Raw genomic sequence first — 24,308 nt, forward strand, 5'->3', positions numbered from 1 at the left:
AATGCAATAACATGAACATAGAGAACATCATGAGCAGATCAAGAATCTAACCTTAGAACACGGATCTAACGGTTCGATCTCTAGGAATCAAGCTTGAAGATCTACTTCCTCACTCTAAAACTCCTTCTTCCTCCTAGAGTTTCTCTCTACAAGGCAAGGTTATGATACCAAATGATAGTTTTCTTTACCCGGTTCTGGGGTTAACCCTCTTCTGAGACACGTGGCGGCGACTGGTTGGGTTTCCCTGAAAAGGTGGCTGACAGACCAGACAAAGCATGGTGGAAGGGTGTTCAACAAGTAAAGCGGTATGGGCTCTCTGACGGGGCAATGACATCGGCTAATAACAAGGCGTATTTAACAAGCTACACGGAATGGCACTCCGGCAAGGGGTGACATCGGCTAACAGAAGGACTTCGGCAACTAAGGTGACAATGACCCCGGCTAGGAAGGACAACACTTGACTAAGCTGTGCCACATCTTGGCCTAGATGCGCCACACCTCGGTCTAGGTCATACCACTCCAGGACGAGATCACTTGGGTGCAAGGTAACATCTCGGCTAATGTGTCAAGGTGAGGACGGAGGTCAACAAGGGGTTCCAAGATACTTCTAGACTGAGGATGACCTTGGCTTGGAATAACATCGGCTAGCATAACTCAGGCAAGGCGTGACCTAAGTTTCACATCAAGGAAGGAACAAGACAAGCACACTACACTTAGACAAATCACAAGGCTTCAAAACAAGGCATGGATCACACTTGCTTAAGCGGAACAAGTCACAAACATACACATGCAAGCTTAACAAGTCATAATCATACAGATGCTCATGAACATGACGAAGACATAAAATGTGGGTTCCTACAACAGGTGTTCTAGCTAAATTCATATCATCCTTGATAAATTTACCAAGAATTTTCTCAATATAATGTGATTGAGATAATGCATATCCGTCAGATGTTTTAGTAATTTTCATTCCTAATATAACATCTGCGACCCCCATATCTTTCGTATCAAATCTTTTGTTAAGCATCTGCTTAGTTGATTTGATCATGTTTTGACTGCTTCCAATGATAAGCATGTCATCCACATAAAGACAAACTATGACATATCCTTGGTCAGTGTTTTTAACATAGACGCATTTGTCACATTCGTTTATCTTAAACCCATTAGTAAGCATTGCATGATCAAATTTTTCATGCCATTGCTTAGGTGCTTGTTTTAATCCATAAAGGGATTTTACAAGTCGACAAACTTTCTTTTCTTGTCCTGATACTACAAACCCTTCGGGTTGCTCCATATAGATCTCTTCATTTAGATCACCGTTTAAGAAAGCTGTCTTAACATCCATTTGATGTATTTCTAAATTAAACAACGCTGCTATAGAAATAAGCATGCGAATGGATGTTATTCTTGTCACAAGGGAATATGTGTCAAAATAGTCCAGACCTTCCTTTTGTCTGTAACCTTTAACAACAAGTCTTGCTTTATACTTGTCAATTGAACCATCTGCTTTCATTTTTCTCTTGAATATCCATTTATATCCAAGAGGTTTAGAACCTGGTGGAAGATCCACCAATTCCCAAGTATGATTTTGCATAATGGATTCAATTTCATTATTAACAGCCTCTTTCCACAAAGGTGCTTCAGGACCTGTCATTGCTGCCTTAAAGCTTTGAGGTTCATTTTCTAACAAGTATGTCAGAAAATCTGGACCAAAGGATTTTGATGTTCTCGCTCTCTTACTCCGTCTTGGTTCATCATTAGTTAAATCCTGTTGGTCGAGACTATTACTAGTCTCTTGTGTTTGATTGTCATTAGTCTCTTGACTTTGTGTACAATCATAAGTTCTTTTCTGTGAACTTAATTCCTGTCCTCTCTTGTAAGGAAAGACATGTTCAAAAAACACAGCATTCCTTGACTCTATAATAGTGTTCACATTTATATCAGGTATTTCTGATTTATAAGTCAGAAACCGATATGCACTACTATTCTGAGTATAACTAATAAACACACAGTCTACTGTTTTTGGTCCAATCTTAGTCTTTTTAGGAACAGGAACTTCAACTTTTGCCAAACACCCCCACACTTTTAAGTATTTGTAGGAAGGCGGTCGACCTTTCCACAATTCATAAGGAGTGTTGTTGGTTTTCTTGTGGGGTATTCTATTAAGAACATAATTAGCAGACAATATTGCTTCCCCCCACAAGTTCTGTGGTAAACCTGAACTTAGTAACATAGCATTCATCATTTCTTTGAGGGTTCTATTCTTCCTTTCAGCAATTTCATTTTGCTGTGGAGAATAAGGGGCTGTAGTTTGGTGAATAATGCCATGTTGTGCACAAAATTCATTTAATGGTGCATCATATTCACCACCCCTATCACTTCTAACCATTTTAATGGTTTTACCAAGTCGATTTTCAACTTCTGTTTTGTAGAGTTTAAACATTTTTAAGGCTTCATCTTTACTTCTAAGTAAATAAACATAACAATATCTTGTGCAATCATCGATAAATGTTATGAAATACTTTTTGCCTCCTCTAGTTTGAATAAATTTTAAATCACATACATCAGTATGAATTAATTCTAGAGGTTCGGTTTTTCTTTCAACCGATTTAAATGGAGCCTTAGTTAGTTTCGCTTCTACACAAATTTCACACTTATGATTAGGGTTAATTTCAAACTTTGGTATATGATCTAAACCAATTAATCTACGCAAAACATCAAAATTCACATGTCCTAATCTACCATGCCATAAATTTGACTCAAGAATATAAACAAAAGATGTGTTATTCTTATTCATAGCAATTTTTGGTACAACTGTCATTACATTCAACTTAAAGAGACCATCACTCATGTATCCCTTACCAACATACATACCACTCTTTGTTAATACAAATTTATCAGACTCAAAGACAAGCCTAAAACCATTTTTACTTAACAAAGAACCATAAACTAAATTCTTCCGGATGTCAGGTACATGCAGTACGTTGTTGAGAGTCAGTTCTTTCCCTGATGTCTTCTTCAAGATAACTTTTCCTTGTCCAGCCACAGTAGAAGTAGAAGAATTTTCCATGAAAAGTTGTTCACCATTTGCAGCCTCATTAGAGGTAGTGAACATCTTCTTGTCCGCACAAATGTGACGAGTTGCTCCAGTGTCAACCCACCACTCTTTGGGATTTCCAACCAAGTTAGCCTCAGACACCACAGCAGAGAGGTTGATGTCATTCACTCTGTCAGAGATGTTATCCAATTCTGTTACATTGGCCTGATTGGTGGTCTTCTTACTTGTACTTCCATGATCCTTCTTAGGGCGGCGGCAGTCAGAAGCTCAACGTCCAGTCTTGCCACAATTATAGCATTTTCCTTTGAACTTCTTGTTGCCATTGTTGTCGCCTTGTTTAGGACCATCTCCAGTAAACTTCCTCTTTTTGTTATGTGGTTTATGAACTTGTTCAACCACATTAGCCTTGGACTCAATGGGATTTTTCCCATTCCTCTTTTCAGCCTTTTGGTTATCTTCCTCAATTCTTAATCTTACAATCAACTCATCCATGGTCATCTCTTTGCGTTTATGTTTTAAATAATTTTTGAAATCTTTCCAAACTGGTGGTAACTTTTCCACTAAAGCAGCGACTTGGAATGACTCGCTAAGAGACATACCTTCTGAATGAATATCATGCAAAATTATTTGAAAACTTTGAGCTTGAGATATTACCGTTTGGGAGTCTACCATGACAAAATCCAGAAATTTACCGACGACAAATTTCTTCGTGCCGGCATCTTCTGTCTTGTATTTCTTCTCCAAAGAATCCCACAATTCTTTTGCTGTCTTCAGAGGACTGTATACATTATACAGCATATTGTCAAGGCCATTTAGGATGTAGTTTCTGCACAGGAAATCTGAATGTTTCCAAGCATCTACAGCGGCAACAACTTGCCGATCACTTTCACCCTCTTTAAGTGTTGGAGCCTCTTCATGGAGAAACCGGGCCAAATTAAGAGTCGTAAGATAGAACAGCATCTTCTGTTGCCATCTCTTAAACTCGGTACCGTTAAATTTTTTCGGTTTTTCTCCATGATTGATTGGTACATGAACATGGTTATGGATAGGGACCGATGTAGGTGTAACAACAGGAGTACCACTGCCAGATGCAATTTTAGTTGTAATAGCCATAATCTCTTATACAAAAATCAAAAAAAATTAAAACACAAATTAATTTTGTAGTTACTAAAACCAGAAAATAAATTATAACAACAAAATAATTTTATTTTCCTTGTTACTAAAACTAGAAAAATAAAATATCACAATAATTTTCTATAATACCAAATAATATTCTGCAATTGTTAATGACACCGGTATATTACTACTAGTTGTCAAAGAAAAGAGACAGTATATTACTACTATCTGTCAAATAGCATAAATCACTATTTATTTTTCCAACCAGAATATTACTTTGAAAACACAGAAAATTAAATACAATGAAGATACCAAAAAAGTAATTTGTCTTAAGATTGTTAGACAATCTTCACTGTATTTAAATAGAATAAATTCTGTTGTGTACAAAACAACAACAAGAATATAGAGAAATAAAGAAAAGGAGAGAATTTGTTTGATTACAAAAATCAAACTCAAAATAAAAATAAATAAATAAAAAACAGATTTTATTTTGTCACAAAAACAAAATTAAAATCTGATTAAACAAACAAAATTAAAATCGGAATAAAAATTAAACAACTTACTTGGTTAATTTCTTTTGAATAACTATCTGATCAAGTCCAGTGTTTAACACTGTGTCCTTAAGACAGATTCGTCCTCTCCACGGTGCTTTTAGAATCTGGACGTCTATCTCTCCAGATAAAATGATCTATCAACGAATAAAAGCAGCACTACAATTTATTCGTTCGTCGAACACACTAAGTGTTTATACTCTCTGTAACAAGAACTAAATGCAAAATGAAGAATAAATTTATAGCAGAAGATGGAGTACGAAAATTGGAGTCTATTTCCAAATGGGGGGGCTTAGTCTATTTATAGATGGATTGGTGGCTTTCCATTTTGAATTAAACAGGTACTGTACCTGTTCAATTTGAATTAAACAGATACAAACTGTTTAGGCACTGTTTGGTTTGAAATTCAAACAGATTTAGAGCTGTTGGGTTCAAAAAACGGAAGGGCCCTATTTGGATGTACAGAAAAAACCGAACCAGATTATTTCCGGTTAATTTGAATTATGGATTTTATTTTACCAAAAAATAAAAATAAATTCAAATATTTTTGACCCAAAAAGATTAGTATTGGGCCGAACAAGCCCAACCCAACCACACACCACGCACCCGCGCTCAAGCCCAGGCCCAGCCCGCCCGACCGAACAGACGGCGGCGGCGGCGTACGCACGTGTGTGATGATTTTTTGGTCCAATGAGTCTAGCCCATTTTGGCCATAACCTCTCCCTCTAAAACACTTGGGTACCCCTTGGGGCACACCCCAAGTACCAAACCCATGCCTTATAAACCCTTTCAAAACTTTCCACCAAATCAATGTGGGACAAGCCATTTTACAACCTTAAGGAATTTCCACCAAAACTCCATTTCCATGAAGCACACTTTGGCTTCAATTTCCCATTCACTCGGTAATGGTTTTGAGCAACCAAATATACCACGTGAATCACAACGCGGCATAGAACGCGTTATCACTTTGACCCGAGTAAATCGACGCTCGGGGCCCATCTAAAAAATAGACCAAACTTGAGAAAAAATTCTGGTTTCTTATAAACTGTGTTCTTGAATTCCCTCACTTCTTCCCATATATGCCCTTTTAAAAGAGAAAATAGATTACTACTTACTTTAGGAATTCAAAATTTAAATAGAAGCAAAGAAACAAATTAATTGGCAATAACCCTCAATTAATTGGCACTTGAACCCCTCTCAAAAATTTCATAGTAAAACAATCCAATTCCAGAAAATGTAAACAAATTACATACTCTGCAAAAAATGTAAACAAATTACATTTTCTGGACAGCCAAAAACAAATACAGATAGCAAAATAGAAGAAAAATTTTGAAAAGAGAAGAGCAAAGCCCTGGCCTTGGTATTGGCAGAGATGGGTTGTTGTGCGGTGGTCAACAACGAACATTACCAAACATGGCTGAAGTAAACAAAATTGAGCAACATACAAAATTGGATATACGAAGAAAAATAGAAAAAGAATTTTGAAGCGAGAAGCAAAGCCCTAACCTTGCTATTGGCAGAGATGGGTTGAATTAGAAACCTGTGACAGTTCAAAAAAATAGAACCCATCAAACATCTAGATTCTTAACAAAGCCCTAAAATAACCAAAACACTGAAGCGGGAAAAAAGACTTACCTTGCGAGCTGAGTTAGAGACACAGCCCGACAAAGAGAGAAGGGGAGAGGGGGGAGAAGCAGAAATCGAGTGAGAGAGAAGGGGAGAGGCAGAAATCGAGGATTGGAGAGCAGCATCGGGAGCGAGCGAAAAGGAAGGGTATGAAAGAAGAAGAACAGAGAGGAAGATAGAGATAAAGAGGGAATGGGGAGGAGACATGGGTAGGTAGGAGAGAGAGAGAGAGCACAGAGTGTTTGGGTGGAAGAGAGCACAAAGTGTTTGGGAGAGAGAACACATAGCACAGAGCGTTTGAAAATGTCCTGATACATTTTATTTATTTCAAAAAATTATATAGATTTTTTTTATAGATTTTCAAAAATCATTCTGTTTATTATATAGATTTTTATAAAGACGTGGCAAATGGATGGGTTTGCACAAGTCAAAATAAATTTTGTATTAAAAATTTGTTTTAGTTTTTAAAGGTTATTTTCTAAGTTTTTAACCAGTATTTTTTATTTTACTGAATTTTTTCAATATTTTAATCAATTAAAAATACATTTTTTTAAAATACATCTAAAAAGTAAAATATTTGTGAACAAATATTAAAAAAATCAATAAATATATATAAAAATATACTGAGTTTTCGTATCTTTTTAGAATTTTTTGTGTATGGTGATTTTTTTAATAATTTTTTTCATAAATATTATACCTTTAAAGTTTATCTGGATTATGTGTATCTAAAAAGTAAAAAAAATAAATAATTATTAAAATATTAAAATATTTCACTAAAAATTCAAAAAATATGAATTAAAAATTAGAAAAATAGTTTTCGAAAATTGAAACAAACAGAATCGATAAACCCACGTATTTAATAAATGGTTTTAAATGGGTTGGGCAGAGATGGAGTGTCAATAGTGGTAATGGAGAAGAGGTGGTGGAGGTGGAGTAGTGGTGGTAGTAGAGAGGCAACGGTGGAGGTTGAGTGGCGACAGCAGCAATGGTGGTGGTGGTCGTTGTGAAGTAAGGCGGTGGTGGTGGAAGAGAAATGGTGGCAGCGGCTATAGTAGTGGTAATGGTGGTGGTGGGGTAGTGGTGGTGGAAGTAGTATAGAGGTGATGGTGGTAGTGGTAGTGGTAGTGGTGTAGTGGCAGCGATGGTGGTGTGAAGATGATAGATGAGAGGTAATGGTGGTGGTGGTGAAGTGGTGGCAGCGGCAACAGTAGTGGTAACGGTAGTGGAGTGTCAATAGTGGTAATGGAGAAGAGGTGGTGGAGGTGGAGTAGTGGTGGTAGTGGAGAGGCAACGGTGGAGGTTGAGTGGCGACGTAAGCAATGGTGGTGGTGGTCGTTGTGAAGTAAGGCGGTGGTGGTAGAAGAGAAATGGTGGCAGCGGCTATAGTAGTGGTAGTGGTGGTGGTGGAAGTAGTATAGAGGTGATGGTGGTAGTGGTGGTGGTGTAGTGGCAGCGATGGTGGTGTGAAGATGGTGGATGAGAGGGAATGGTAGTGGTGGTGAAGTGGCGGCAGTGGCAACAGCAGTGGTGGTGGTGGTGGTGGAAAAGAGTGAGTGGTAGCAGTGGTAGAGTCGTCATAGTGGTAGTGAAGGACAGGTAATGGTGGTAGTAGAGTGACGATGGTAGTGGAGTAACGGCGACAGTGGTTGTGGAGTTATGGCGGTTGTGGTGATGGAAGTGGAGAAGAGGTGGGGGCGGCAGTAGCGGCGGTGGTAATGGATCTATGGCCACAGAACTGGTGGTGGTGATGGAGCGTTGGCAATGGTGGTAGAAAAATCCATTTAAACAGATTTAAATAGGTACTCATGTCTAACCCAAAGAGGGCTTCGCAAGATAGGAACTGATTTGGACAAACAAATAGGGCTTCTCACTTGTAACATGAAACGGTGTCGTTTTGAATAATAAAACTATAGAAGACGAAGTTATTTCCTCACGGAAAATTTTTACAATGGTGGCGAAAATTTTCGTCACCAAATTGGCACCCAAATCTCCCACCAAACTTTCCAAGGGCGAGAATTTATTTTGTGATGAAAAAAAATATATAGACCAAAAAAAAAATTCGTCGCCTATTGTTTTATTGATTTTAAGCATTTAATGACAAAATTTCATTTCCCTCTTTAAAAATAGTACAATTGGAGACGAAATCCTATTTTCATCTCTAAAACATGTAATCCTATTTTTGTCATACGTTTTTATCACCAAAGACTTTTTTTGTTGTAGTGGTAGTATTACTACTGTTTGTTATTGATCATTTTATTCTGAGAGATAGACGTCCACAATCTAAAAGTACCGTGAAGAGGACGAATCTGTCTTAAGGACACAATGTTAAATGCTGGACTTAATCAAAATTTTGTTCAATAAATACATAAGTCTCTCTTCTTTCTTTATTTCTTTTGTTTGTTGTTAAATACACAAATATTATTTATTCTTAATACAATGAAGATTGTCCAACAAAAAAATAATATGTGAAATAGAGCATAACCATTTTACTATTTCTGCTCTCAAATTATACAAATGCTTCCCCATTCAACAATAACTCTTCCTTACTAAATAAATAAAACATTGAAAAAAAATTTTTAACATCTAGAGGAGGATGAGGTTTTTTGACTCAATTTTAGGTTGATGAGCACGACTTGACTAAAAGGTTGAAAGATTTTGTCACTACATCAACTATGGCCCTATTTGGGAAGGATTATTTAGATTAAAATAGTCAATAAAAATAAAATAATTTGTCACATTCGATTCATAATCATTTCATTTTTTCTCTCACAATTTATCAAATCAATTACAAAAAAAAAAAAAAAAACTTATCTTTTCAAACACAATTTTTTTGGCCAAATTAAAATAATTAAGAAGTAAAAAAAACTAACTATAATAGCTAACTTCTCAAAGGAGACCTATATTACTCACAAATCTACATTCAATCTCACGCAATTGGTTTAAATATATTGGGTCTTGTCCTAAATATTAAGACCAAAGCCTTACTCGTACCCAAAGAATCAACAAGGCCTTATCAAATAACAAGATTACATGCAGAATTGATAACATAATTAACTATATAAAATAAGTTTAATCATGCATATTAGATTGTGGATCCCATTATAAATGATAGTTTCATTCAAATTACTCCACTTATATTTTATATGATTGATCCTGTATCTGCAGACTTGTCTTGTTTGGTTTTAAAAAATTGAGCCAAATATTTTCAGAAAACTAAGGGTTTTTTTTTTTTTTGGTGTGTGTTTTTAGTCAAAAATTTTACTATTTTATTATTATTATTAGTTTTTAGTTTCACCTAACCTAAATACACTAAAAAAGTATAATATTTATAGAAAAAATCTTTAAGAAAATTTTATAATAATTAGTTTCTATTATACCCTAATATAAGTTTATTAAGAAAGACAATACACATTAAATTTTAAAATAAATTTTTTTTCCCCAAATCACATTTTTTATATTCAACTCTCTTCATCTTTTTCTTTAAGTTTTCAATTATTTTATCTTCATTTTCTTCTCATTCCAAAACTCCAATCCATCCCAATCAAACTTATCATTATCATCAATATCATTATCATATAGATATTTTACTTTACCACCAGGGTTGGTAGCCTAGTGGAGGATGCGGCTCATGTAAAACTTTGCAGAACATAAACTAAAAACCATTAAGGATTCAATTCTATACATGAAAACTATATGAATTTCTACAATACAACTTAAGTAAATACATACCTTGATCCATGATAGTATGAAATCCTCTTGCAAGAAAGAGAAACCTTGAATGGAAAATCTTAATCTTTAAGTTCTTGACTTGTCTAAGATCTTCAAACCACTTCTCTCTCTCTAGGCGATAAGAGCCTTCTTGTGGTGACAACTTAAGTTTTTTATGGAGAGTATGGTTTGGGACCTTATACTATTTATACTAATATTCTTCCCATCAAAGAATCATTCATTCAATGAACTTCATTAAATAGATTAATGTATCTTATACATTCATGATACATAATACATCTTCTATATTAATAAATTCATTAGATAAGATTAATGTATCTTACATATTCATAATAGATACATAATGCATCTCTAAGATTCATTCATAATGAATCCATCACATTCAATGTGCATTAGCACTAGTCTTCTATACATTGTATATATAGGTGCATTCATCAATAATTAGTCACCATCTAATTGATGTACATGTATCTTCCTTAATGAGATGAATCTAGTATAATCATGCATAAGCCACATTAAGCCATATATTGTAAAAATTCTTACAATCTCCCACTTGGCTTGCATGATTATATTACGTCACTAGATTATCATAATATGGCCAACGTTCTCCCACCAGAAGATTGCACCATCACCATTAGATTATGTTCAATGAAATTATTAGCACCAAATCATTGTAGTCAGTAATTTATACATTAATCAAGACTGTACAATGGTTATAGTGTTAATATTTTCCATCAACATGAATAAGTGAATCTTAAAACACAGAGATGACATTAGCAACATAATGGTGATTAATGCTAATTCATCTATAACGGTTCCGTTGTTTACATCTTCTTCTAAATTGTGCACAAGTATGAAGAATGAAAACAACAAACATAATCATTATTAACAGAAGATGATTATAACATAACATAATACACTCATTTCAAATCTAAACATGATAAACTTTCTACTAAGCCCATGCGCGCAACATGTTTTTGAAAGAGCTTAAGTGTGAGACCTTTAGTTAAAGGATCTGCTAACATGAGTGTAGTACCAATATGAGAGATGGAAACAGTCTGATTCAGAACCCTTTCTTTAACAACTAGATACTTATATCAATATGCTTTGATCCTTCTGAAGTTTTGTTATTATTGGAGAACCGCACAGCAACATCATTATCACAGTAAATCTGTAAGGGCTTCAAAATTGAATCAACAAGTTGTAAACCAGATATGAAATTCTTTAGCCATACTGCATGACATGTGGCTTCATAACATGCTATGAACTCTGCCTCCATAGTGGAAGAAGCTGTCAGAGTCTGCTTATGACTCTTCCATGAAATGGGTCCATTAGCAAGCATAAAAATGTACCCAGAAGTGAACTTTCGAGTGTTTTTACATCCAGCAAAATCAGCATCTGAATAACCAACCACTTCAAGGTTGTCTGTTCTTTGATAAGTGAGCATGTAATCCTTAGTGCCTTGTAAATATCGCAACACTTTCTTAACTGCTTTCCAATGATCAAGTCCGGGATTGCTTTGGTATCGACCCAGCATACCAACTGCAAATGCTATGTCAGGAGGTGTACAAACTTGAGCATACATAATGCTCCCAACTGCAGAGGTATAAGGAATTTCTTTCATTTGTTCCCTTTCTAAATTATTTTTGGGACACTGAAATTCACTAAATTTATCACCCTTAACTATAGGGGCAACACTACTTGAACAGTTCTGCATGTTGTACCTTTTAAGAACCTTTTCGATATAGGCTCTTTGGGACAATCCTAAAATACCACGAGACCTATCTCGGTGAATTTCTATCCCAATGACAAAAGAGGCTTCACCAAGATCTTTCATTTCAAAATTTCTCGTAAGGAATTTCTTTGTCTCATGTATCATTCCCAAATTATTGCTAGCAAGCAATATATCATCAACATACAAAATTATAATGCAGATATTGCTCCCATTGATTTTAAGGTAGACACATTGATCAACTACATTATCCTTAAAATCAAATTTGGTGAGAACTTCATGAAATTTAAGATACCATTGTCGAGATGCCTGTTTTAGACCATATATGGACTTCTTAAGCCTACAAACCATATTTTTCTTGCTTTCATCCTGAAAACCTTCCGGTTGGTCCATGTAGACCACTTCATGCAAGTCACCATTCAAAAAGGCTGTTTTAACGTTCATTTGATGTAACTCTAAATCATAATGAGCTACTAAGGCCATGACTATTCTCAAGGAATCTTTATTAGAAACGGGAGAATAAGTTTTCGTATAGTCTATCCCTTCTTTTTGAGTGAATCCTTTAGCAACTAATCTGGCCTTATATCGTTCGACATTGCCTTTAGGATCACGCTTGGTTTTAAAAACCCATTTGCATCGAACAGTTTTGGCTCCCTTAGGCAATTCTACAAGTTCCCAGACATTGTTGTCTTTCATGGATTTTAACTCATCTTTCATGGCATTTAACCATTGAGTTGCATTTCCATTTTTCATGGCTTGGGCATAAGAAACAGGATCGTTCTCCAAGCCTATATCACACTCATTCAGGTAAACCTCATAGTCATCTGATATGGCTGGTTTCTTTTCTCTTTGTGATCTGCGTAAAGGTTGTTCTGCAACTGGGACAACTTCTTTTTCAATGTGAGAAATCTCTTGTGTACCAATAGGTTCAGGTACAACATTTTCTTGGATAATCGTGGAAGGCGTAAAATCATGATTTTCCTCTGAAGAAATATTTTTGAGATTCATACTCCCACTAATGTTTTCATCCTCTAAGAATACGGCATTTCTAGTTTCAACAATTCTAGTGCTATGAGTGGGACAATAGAATCTAAAACCCTTTGATCTCTCAGGATATCCAATGAAATAACAACTTATAGTTCTAGGGTCTAATTTCTTTATTTGTGGGTTGAAAATTTTTGCTTCAGTAGGACAACCCCATACATGTAAATAATTCAAATTAGGTTTCCTACCAACCCACAACTTATAAAGAGTTACAGGCACAACCTTACTCGGAACCCTATTAAGAACATGTACAACAGTTTTTAAAGCTTTACCCCACAAGTAATCTGGCAAAGAAGAGTTACTCATCATGTTTCTCATCATGTCCAAAAGAGTACGGTTTCGTCGCTCAGCTACACCATTTTGCTCAGGTGTACCAGGCATTGTGTAGTTAGCAACAATACCATTCTCAACCAAAAATAAAGCAAAAGCACTTGGATTTTGACCCGACTCAGTGAATCTACCATAATATTCACCATCTCTATCAGGTCTTACACTTTTAATTCGTCTGCCAAGTTGATTTTCAACTTCAGCTTTATAAAGTTTGAACATATTCAGTGCTTCTGATTTTTCACGAATAAGATACACATAAGTATACCTAGAAAAGTCATCAATAAAAGTAATAAAATATTTATGTCCAGAAATAGTTGGAACAGTAAAAGGACTACATATATCAGTATGAATTGTGTCTAATAATTCAGTAGTCCTAGTAGCACCCTTTTTCTTTGTCTTTGTGTATTTTTCTTTAATGCAATTCACATAAGTACTAAAATCAGAAAAATCAAGTGAACTTAAAATTCCATCTTTAATAAGACGTTCCATCCTTTCTCTTGTTATATGGCCCAAGCGCTTATGCCACCACATGGATGAATTTTCATTCACTCGCTTTCTCTTTTTATTTACCAAGTCGTTTACATTAAAGGATAAAAAAGATTGTGCATAAGTGGAATCTAAATTCAATGAATAAAGATTACCATATAAAGTACCAGAACCAATTATATGAGAATTGTGAAATAAAGAGACTCTATTATTTCCAAACTTAAATTCATAACCATAGGAATCAAGTTGTGAAACAGAAATTAGGTTTCTAGTAAAAACAGGAACATAAACTGTGTTTACTAAATCTAAAATGAAACCAGAGTCTAAAATTAGACGAAGGGTGCCAATAGCCTCAGCGTCCACTTCTATTCCATTCCCAACCGTAATGGTTCGTTCTCCTTTATTTAGTTTCCGACTTGTAAGGTATCCCTGCAAGGAATTTGTTATGTGAATACTTGCACCAGTGTCAATCCACCAAGAATTTGGTGGAACATCTACCAAAAGGGATTCATAAGACACAAAGCATTGAGTGTTACCTTTCTTGTCCAACCAACTTTTAAAACCTGGACAATCCTTTCTTATATGACCTTTCTTTCAACAGAAATGGCATCGAATCTTATTTTCTTCATTAGCCTTGTGAGTTTCATCATTTGCATTCTTCTTCTTCTTACTTTTGCCTTTCTTGAAAATCTTTTTGGTTGGACCCAAAGTGGTAAGGTGAGCCATATCAGGCTTTTCAGCTTTAAGCCTCTCTTCTTCTTGAACACACATGGCAATTAACTCGCTCATCTTCCACTTATCTTTCTACGTATTATAATTGATCTTAAAAGGACCAAATTGCACAGGAAGAGAAGTCATAATGAAATGAACAAGAAAACCTTCAGAAATTTCCATGTCCATTCCCTTTAATTGAGAGGCCATGTCATTCATCTTTAAGATATGTTCACGAACACCACTCAAACCATCATATTTCATTGTCATCATTTTAATCATGAGAGTACTAGCAAGGGATTTGGAAGTTCCAATGAATTGTTCTTCAATAGATTTCATATAGCTCATTGCACTTTCATAAACATGAATTGCTCCTTGAATTGCAGGCGTAATTGAGCCTTTCATTATCATTAGACTTAAGCGATTAGAGCGTTCCCATTTTTCATATAAAGCCATGTGTTCCTTAGAACTTGTATCATTAGGCTTTGTAGGAGCTGGCTCTCTTAATGCATAGTCTAAATCCATAATTCCCAAAACAATTCCAATTTGTTCCTTCCATTTCTTAAAATTAGTTCCACTCAAAGCTTCAATACCAGACAAGTAACTATTAATGGAAGTAGGATTCAATGCTGCAAACACATAATATCCATTACATAATATAATCAAGAAAACTATTTTTCACATCTCATAAAAATAACACCACAAGTTAAATATATCTAACTATAAAACATAATTAGTTAGATACGAAATCAAGTTATCCTTCCGTTGGGCCGAATAACAATATATTTTAACAATTCATAAAAGTAAATGAGATAACTAATAAAAATAAACAACATAAAATAAAATAATCATTAAGACCATAACTAGTTTATCACCGTTGGGCAGAAAAACTCAATGTCTCTTATTTTATTTTATTAACTAAAGCACGAGAGAAGTTTATCACCGTTGGGCAGAAAAACTTATTGCTATATTTATTATACTAATCATCTCGGTTGTTCAAACATACATAGTGTTGAACCTCTGTTGGGCTGATCAACAATGTTTCAACTCATAAGGTGTGTAACAAAACATTATAAGTGCATAAAACATTATCTTAATTACCACTTGTTCAATAATTTTCAATTTTTATTTTAATATCAATAGAATAAAAGATTGGACAAAATAATAAAATTGGACAAGTGTAAATCAAGGTTTTGCACTTGTTACACCAAACATCATTATAAAATGAAATTCATACTTATACGTTTTATGCATCAGAATTGAGAACCTCGCTCTGATACCAATTGATAGAAAATTTTGCGGAACATAAACTAAAAACCATTAAGGATTCAATTCTATACATGAAAACTATATGAATTTCTACAATACAACTTAAGTAAATACATACCTTGATCCATGATAGTATGAAATCCTCTTGCAAGAAAGAGAAACCTTGAATGGAAAACCTTGATCTTTAAGCTCTTGACTTGTCTAAGATCTTCAAACCACTTCTCTCTCTCTAGGCGATGGGAGCCTTCTTGTGGTGACAACTTAAGTTTTTGATGGAGAGTATAGTTTGGGACCTTACATTATTTATACTAATATTCTTCCCATTAAAGAACCATTCATTCAATGAACTTCATTAAATAGATTAATGTATCTTATACATTCATGATACATAATGCATCTTTTATATTAATGAATTCATTAGATAAGATTAATGTATCTTACATATTCATAATAGATACATAATGCATCTCTAAGATTCATTCATAATGAATCCATCACATTGAATGTGCATCTCTAAGATTCATTCATAATGAATCCATCACATTCAATGTGCATTAGCATTAGTCTTCTATATATTTTATATATAGGTGCATTCATCAATAATTAGTCACCATCTAATTGATGTACATGTATCTTCCTTAATGAGATGAATCTAGTATAATCATAAATAAGCCACATTAAGCCATATATTGTAAAAATTCTTACAGCCCATTCCCCAGCCGAGGAATCAGGGTCGATTCCTGGGAGGGACATTTGAGATCACTCCTTGTGAGCAATGCCTTTACTCCCCTCGGTCCCTGGCCTCTGCTGCGGCGTGGGGTTACCCTCCATTGGTGCCCTGGTGGTAGGTCCCTCACTTGGTAGGGGTTAATTCCTAGCCGGCAACCGATTACCCGGGGTTAGGGCCCAACGGGGCTGTGATGACACCACAGAGCCCTTTTTTCTGGTTCAAAAAATAAATAAATAAATAGAGATATTTTACTTTTATGTTTTTGGATGGTTTGATGTCACAAGCAAAAGTAACCAAGTTCTTGTCTAATTAAGCATCGGCATTGGGACAGACGGTGAAACCACGAGCGGAGCAGCCTGAAAAGATGAAGCTATTGTTGCAGACCTCTTCGCATCTCTGGTCACTTCGATTGGTATCTAAAAATCAGAGAGAGAGAGAGAGAGAGAGATATTTGAATTTAGGGTTCAAATTATCCACAGATCGATCGTTCGGTTCCACCAGAAAACCAGCGTTTCTCAATCAATTCGTTTGGTTCTTAATTTTTATCGGGTAAATTTGCTATATCGATTCAAATTTGTCTGCACTATATAATCGATTGTAGAACCTAGTTGTTACTGAATCGTATTATGTCATGAGTTATTGTTTGATGTACATGGATTTAGATCTATGAGAACCTCAGAACTGTGATTTTTTGTTGTTTATGGTTTTATTTCATGAGGATTCTGGTTATGGATTTGAAGTTTTGAACCAAATATCCATGAAAGTATTCAGATATGTGCGAATTATGGAATTAAAAGTTTTGGCCGGTCATTAGTTTGGGTTATTTATAATTGAGTACAGATTCCGAGGAAAATGTATTGAATTTCGCTGTTTTCCTATTACCGTTGATTTTGATGAAAATTGGAGGAATCTAATGACTATTTGGTATGTATGAAAAGAAAAGTTGTTGACAGATAACTAAGAAATGCTGATATAGCGCCGTTACAGTGCCATTATGGCCGTTAAACTTCTGTTTTCAACCGACTTTGTATATAAGATGCTTTTTATTATTCTTTTATTTTTTAATATAGAAAAGACACATATAACTTATGCTGAAACCTTAGATCTACATACTAAGTGTCTAATCCTCAAGTTCTAGAAGATTTTGAGTTGCTTTCAAGGTTAAATGAACTTAGTTCTCTTTTATTTCAATCATTCATTAATTTTGCTCATTAATCAACAAACTTCCTTTACATTATCACGTGATTATTTACTTATATCTATTGATTATTAGCTTATATCTATTTGGTTTCAGATTAAATTTGTTAGACAAAACTTGGATATCATGTTATGTATTTTCACATTAGTACGTTGGCATTTGTATTACGAACTTATGTTTATGAGACTTATCATTTTAATATTAAACAGGTTTCATAATTTTTTTTTTTTTTTTTGGTCTTCCCATAACTGGGGGAGGGGGGGAGGCTTATCCATAGTAAAAAATATATATGTCCAAAAAAAAAAAAAGCTACTTAAAACTGGTGTAAAAAGTAGTACATATATATAGGATCATGTTTTAAAAATTAAAGAAAATCCACCAAAAACTATCCTACTAAATGTGATTATGAAATAAAAATGTGTATTAGTATCGGTAAGTTTTTCAAAATTTTTGTGAACAAATAAAAAATTTATAGCTCCTCCGATTGCCACTAACATTACGCTACGACTGCTACACCCTACAATCATGTCAAATCCACCGTTATTGGTGGCGCTTACTGTTCCTTAATACCTTGGAAGAACTTCAAAAGATTCTAAAGGTTTCTCTTCTCTTCTATTTTTTCCTTCTTTTTTTTTTTTTTTTTTTTTTTGAAGGTAAACATAGCTTTTGTGAAAAATTATTATTCTCTAACCCATATTAACCCAACATTTTGACTCTTTGAATCGTGGATCTGCCTGGAAGATCACACAAGCTATTCCTTTTGGTTCTTGGTGAGTTGTAAACCTCAACTATTTTTTAATTCCACCTATAATCTCTACCCTTGTCTTATCAACTATAAACCTAAGAACCAAAGCCTAGCCCTCTTTTAGTAAGAAGCATAGAGACTAAAGTAGGAGACAATGGGATATCAACACACGGACATACGATATGACACTGATATGCCGACATGACAACTGTCAAAAAATGTAGGATATGACACATGAGGGACATGCACAAATTATATAGTTTTTTTTTTATGTTTATTATGTGCCATATATTTGAGTATCTCATTAAAAGATAATTAAGATAAAATGCAATATAATACCATGGTTTTAAATATTGACTGTCATATCGTATCGGCCAATATGTATCGGGATTTTGGACTTCCAAATACCATTATTTACCAATATATCGGCTGATAAACTTATATTGCCCATTATCAACCGATATATGACCATATCACTTATACGGATACTAATTCTTAAAAGTTTGAATGAGGAACAATTAATAAGTATAAATCTATATTGTTTTTTCTTTTATCATTGTATCTTCTAAGTCATTTTGGCCAAACTTATAATGTGTTTCATGTGTAGCAATGGTCATATGTGTCGCCCAAGTGTCCATAGCGTGTTTGGGTCAAAAAATAAATAAATAAAATGACACATTTGGACTTGTGTGCGACATGTGTTGGGAAATATCTGATGAGTGTCAATGTCCAACACATTTCTGACACGAACACACCGCCTTAGAAGTGTCCGTGCTTTGTAGCTCTTTTTCTTGATTGTAGGTGATTTTAATGTGATCATTAAGGTTTCATCCTACAACGTGGCCTATGGGTGTTATAGAAGGTCTCCTCTACCACTAACTCCTCCATAATATCCTTGAAAGAGCCAAGTAGTTGTTTGGTGGAATCGGTAAGAAAAGGGGAAATATGGTTTCTTTGTTGGATACCACCTACTAAAATAAATTATTTCCTCTAGGAGTCATGCTGAAAAGACGGGAGTCATAGAATTTCTCTAGGAGCTTCTTTGTATATGTAATTATAGTTATAGAGAAAGTTCATTGACTGCTTGTCTGCTACTTGCCTCACGACATAATTCAATTTTATAAAGGCCACATTTCTGCCTTGATAAGACCATGGATTTTTAACTTACTCCTTGAATGAGTTGATAGATATTGCATTAATTGAGATTTTTCGACTATGGCTTAAGATAATAGATATCTTTACAAAAATGCTATAGACCTTAAAAGAATTACCAAATGTGAGTATTGTGTAGCATTGCTCATATCTTTAAACAATAAAAACATCAACTGTATCATCCTTGTTCATGAAGCCTAGAATATTTAACATAGCCGTGGTTGTTTTGATGGATGCCACATAAGTTGAAGTAGTTTGAACAACTACTTGTTGCTTTTTACAATTGTGTTTGATAAAACCATAGGTAGCATACTTGATTCTTTCAAGTAGAGAGTGGGGGTGTTATTAAGAGAAAGCATTAGGAATTGACATATAGGGCTTGTTTGGTGTAACTTATTGTAAGCTGAAAGCTGCTAATCAAAAAGAAGAAACCAAATGCACCCATCCTCCAACTTTTATATAATAATTATTTTTTAAAAGCTTATTTAAGCTACTTTTGCCTAATAAATTGTAAGCAGATGTTGTAGTAAACAGTCTGGCACAAACTCCAGAATAAAAAATGTTATAAACAGCTCAGATAAGCTGCACAAAACAGCCCCCATAATATTGAGATTATTGCACTTTTTAACTAGTTAAAGTTCACTCCATACTCCATAAATGTATTCACATAATGTGGCGTGTTTATCGTGCGGTTTTTGGGAATTTAAAACCAATAGGTTTGGCCAATTTGATTCAGTGTTTTGTTTGACTTTTACAACTTGCAAAAGCTTATGATTTTGTGCTCAGGGGTTTTTATTTTGAATGCAGAATCTCTGGGAAGATCTTTAGTACAGATCGGCACCATCCATATTCTTGTCATTGTTTTCATTTGATACACTTATCATGAAGTATTTGGAATACACTCCTCTTGATCGGTAATTGTTAAACTTATATTTTAAGCAGAAGCATGCTAATACACTTGATTGGGTACAGTCCCTCATGCGGTTTGATCAGTATTATGTTCTTATCATATTTTTTTTTTTTTCTTCTTTTAGTTTTTTTTTTATTACTTTTGTTCCGTTTCCTTTGTATAGTAAGTGGTAATTTGTTATGTCATCCAGTATAAATGATTTCTTAAGTCATGTAAATCTTGGAGAGCGTACCATCAAAGGATGCCTTGAAGCTTACTCTTGTAAGACAACTTGTGATTCGTCTTTTTTGCGTCTTCCACCCCCCCTCCCTCTTATTTGTTAAATTTTGAGTTGACATATATTTCATTTGTTTTGTGCTTTTTCCCAGGCAATCATACGGGAAGTGATAAGAAGTTGTCTCTCAGGTTGGAGCATGAGGTAATCCAAATTTATGTAGTTTATTTTATCCATGGAACAAAATTACAGTTTCTCCCCATTGGAATAGTCGAAATGTTTTTGTTTTGAGGGGAACTGGAATGAAACACTTGTGAAATATTGATGTTTTATTATTCATCAAAAAAATTTATGTAGTTTATTTTATCCATGGAACAAAATTTCAGTTTCTTTCCATTGGAATAGTTGAAATGTTTTTGTTTTGAGGGGAACTGGAATGAAAAACTTGTGAAATATTGATAGAAAAAAGGAGAAGAAATAAATATTGATGTTTTAGTGTTTCCATCAAAGCACAGTGGAGCATAGTGAAACACGCCAAAATAGTAAAATAGCTCTATAGCCATACATTAAAACCAGCATCATATATAATATATTGTACTGAAAATTTGAATTTATAGTCCGGACTCATGGCTCCATTTCGAACTCTGTTGTGATGATTTTAATCGTTTATTATATTTTGTGTATATGTTATGTTAATATATTGTCTTTATATTCTTTTTATGCACAATCATGGATGATTTTGTGGGATGGGGTTGCATCATGTACCCGAAAAAAATAAAAAAATAAAAATTTTAAAAAATGGTAGAAATTTTATTATAATTTTGTTTTATTTTTTTAGCAATTCGGAAGTTAAATTCTCATGCTTACTCACCTCTTATGATAGGCTCTGATTTCGACTTTTCGTAGAGCTCTGGTTTGGCATTCATATTGAGGTTAAATTAATTACAAAAAGATAAATTGACTACAAAAATTAATAAGATAAAATATTACTTTTTACCTATAATAATTATATTTTTTTTTTCTTTTACAAAAGTCAAAAAAATCTAAAAACAAAAATCAAACGAGGCCAAAAAAATTTCAATACAAAAAAGTTGGCTATATTAGTCAATGCCAAACGAGCTCCGAATCTTTACACTCTCTGATCTAAGAGTAATGTAGGAAATTTTAAATATTTTATTAATATTTTTATTAAATATCTTACATGGGTGTGGGACTCATATGAAATCCATATAGTGTGGGTTCCATACTCATGTGAAATATTTAGTAAGCATATTGTTAAAATATTTGAGATCCTTAATATTTTCTTTGATCTAATTTAGAAGCCATTTGTGCTTTTTACATTTGAATTAATGTATACTTAAACAAATTTTTCAATAGATATTTTTTATTCCTAGACGGAATAATAGTGGGACCATATACCATGAATTTAAATGGTAAGAAAATCATTGAGCTCATCACCGTGACTATATGGTCTATGTTTTGTGTTTAGTTTTGGAATTATAATTTGAGCGTGGAATTATGAGTTGGGTTTTGAAAAGAGAAATTTTATTTGATTATGAATTTTGAAAAAAGTTTTAAAAAATGTTTTGAAAAGAGTTTTGACCTGCATTTTGAGTTTTGAGTTTTGAGTTTTTGAATTTTGAGTTGTATTTTGAAATTTATTTTTTAAAATATTAAAAATATTTAAGAAATTTTTTTATTTTAAATATATAATTTTTATTTAAATATTTTTAAATTTTATTTGTAAATATTTTAATTTAAAATACAACTCCAAACTCAAATTGTAACCAAACATATAACTTAAAACTCAATTCAAAAATTATTTTCAAAATTAAAAACCAAACACGTAATTTGAACCTCTACAATATTTTCAAAACTCCACACCGCACTCAAGTCGTAACCAAACGCATAAAATATATATATATATATATATATATATATTTAAAATAAAAAAATACAACATACAAATGTATGAAATATAGTACACATTAAATAAATAAACATTTAAAATATAAAATATTTATCCTAAAAAAATAAAATTAAGAAAATATTTAAATATTTAAAAAAATCCAAAAAAAATTCAAAATACAACTTAAAATTATTTTCAAAACTCATAATCAAACAAATTTTGATTTTTCAAAACTCAACTCAAAATCCATAACTCAAAACACGACTTCATACTCAAATCATGATTTTAAAAGACAAAATAAAAAAATATTTTAATTTTTTTTAAAAATAGAGTTTTGAAATTTAATTTTGAGTTTTGAGAATAGTTTTGAGTTGTGTATTTGAATATAAGTTTTGAAAATAATTTTTAAATTGTGTGTTTGATGATAATAAGTTTTGAAAAAAAATAAAATTTTTTGATTGGAATTACAAATTCAATTTGACTACAAAAATTAATAAGACAAAATATTACTTTTTACCTATAATCATTATACTTTTTTTTTTTCTCACAAAAGTCAAAAAAATCCTAAAACAACAATCAAACGAGGCTAAAAAAGTTTAAATACAAAAAAATTGGCTATATTAGTCAATGCCAAACGAGCTCAGAATCTTTACACTCTTTGATCTAAGAGTAATATAGGGGATTTTAAATATTTTATTAATATTTTTATTAAATATTTCACATGGGTATGAGACTCATATGAGATCCATATAGTGTGAGTTCCATACCCATGTAAAATATTTAGTAAGTATATTGTTAAAATATTTGAGATCCCTAATATTTTCTTTGATCTAATTTAGAAGCCATTTGTGCTTTTTACATTTGAATTAATGTATACTTAAACAAATTTTTCAATAGATATTTTTTATTCCTAGACGGAATAATAGTGGGACCATATACCAAGAATTTAAATGGTAAGAAAATCATTGAGCTCATCACCGTGACTATATGGTCTATGTTTTTTTTTGGTCTAGTTTTGGAATTATAATTTGAGCGTGGAATTATGAGTTGAGTTTTGAAAAGAAAAAATTTATTTGATTATGAATTTTAAAAATAGTTTTAAAAAATGTTTTGAAAAGAGTTTTGAGCTGTATTTTGAGTTTTAAGTTTTTGAATTTTGAGTTATATTTTGAGATTTATTTTTTAAAATATTAAAAATATTTAAGAATTTTTTTATTTTAAATATATAATTTTTATTTAAATATTTTTAAATTTTATTTGTAAATATTTTAATTTAAAATACAACTCCAAACTCGAATTGTAACTAAACATATAACTTAAAACTCAATTCAAAAATTATTTTCAAAACTCAAAACCAAACACATAATTTGAACCTCTACAGTACTTTCAAAACTCTACACCACACTTAAATCGTAACCAAACGCATAAAAAAATATATATATATTTAAAAATATATTTATAAAATAAAATAAAATATCTCAAATAAAAAATATATATTTAAAATAAAAAATACAGCATACAAATGTATGAAATATAGTGCACATTCAATAAATAAACATTTAAAATATAAAATATTTACCCTAAAAAAATAAAATTAAGAATATATTTAAATATTTAAAAAAAATCCAAAAAAAATTCAAAATACAACTTAAAATTATTTTCAAAACTCATAACCAAACAAATTTTGATTTTTCAAAACTCAACTCAAAATTCATAACTCAAAACACGGCTTCACACTCAAATGATTTTAAAAATAATTTTAAAAGACAAAATTAAAAAAAATATTTTAATGTTTTTT

General features: G+C 32.8%; 1 long non-coding RNA gene across 1 annotated transcript in view; it reads left to right on the forward strand.

The window, feature by feature from the left end:
- LOC114276963 (uncharacterized) overlaps nucleotides 1–21,137 on the forward strand; it is a 55,032-nt gene extending 33,895 nt beyond the window's left edge. The window contains exons 4-5 of the long non-coding RNA XR_014347175.1: nucleotides 20,578–20,648; nucleotides 20,756–21,137. This is a non-coding gene — a long non-coding RNA (uncharacterized LOC114276963). The remainder of the gene's footprint in view (nucleotides 1–20,577; nucleotides 20,649–20,755) is intronic.
- Nucleotides 21,138–24,308: the final 3,171 nt, after the last annotated feature.

Source organism: Camellia sinensis, chromosome 12 (assembly GCF_055761805.1).
Source record: "Camellia sinensis isolate YWXY chromosome 12, ASM5576180v1, whole genome shotgun sequence".
NCBI lineage: Eukaryota > Viridiplantae > Streptophyta > Magnoliopsida > Ericales > Theaceae > Camellia > Camellia sinensis.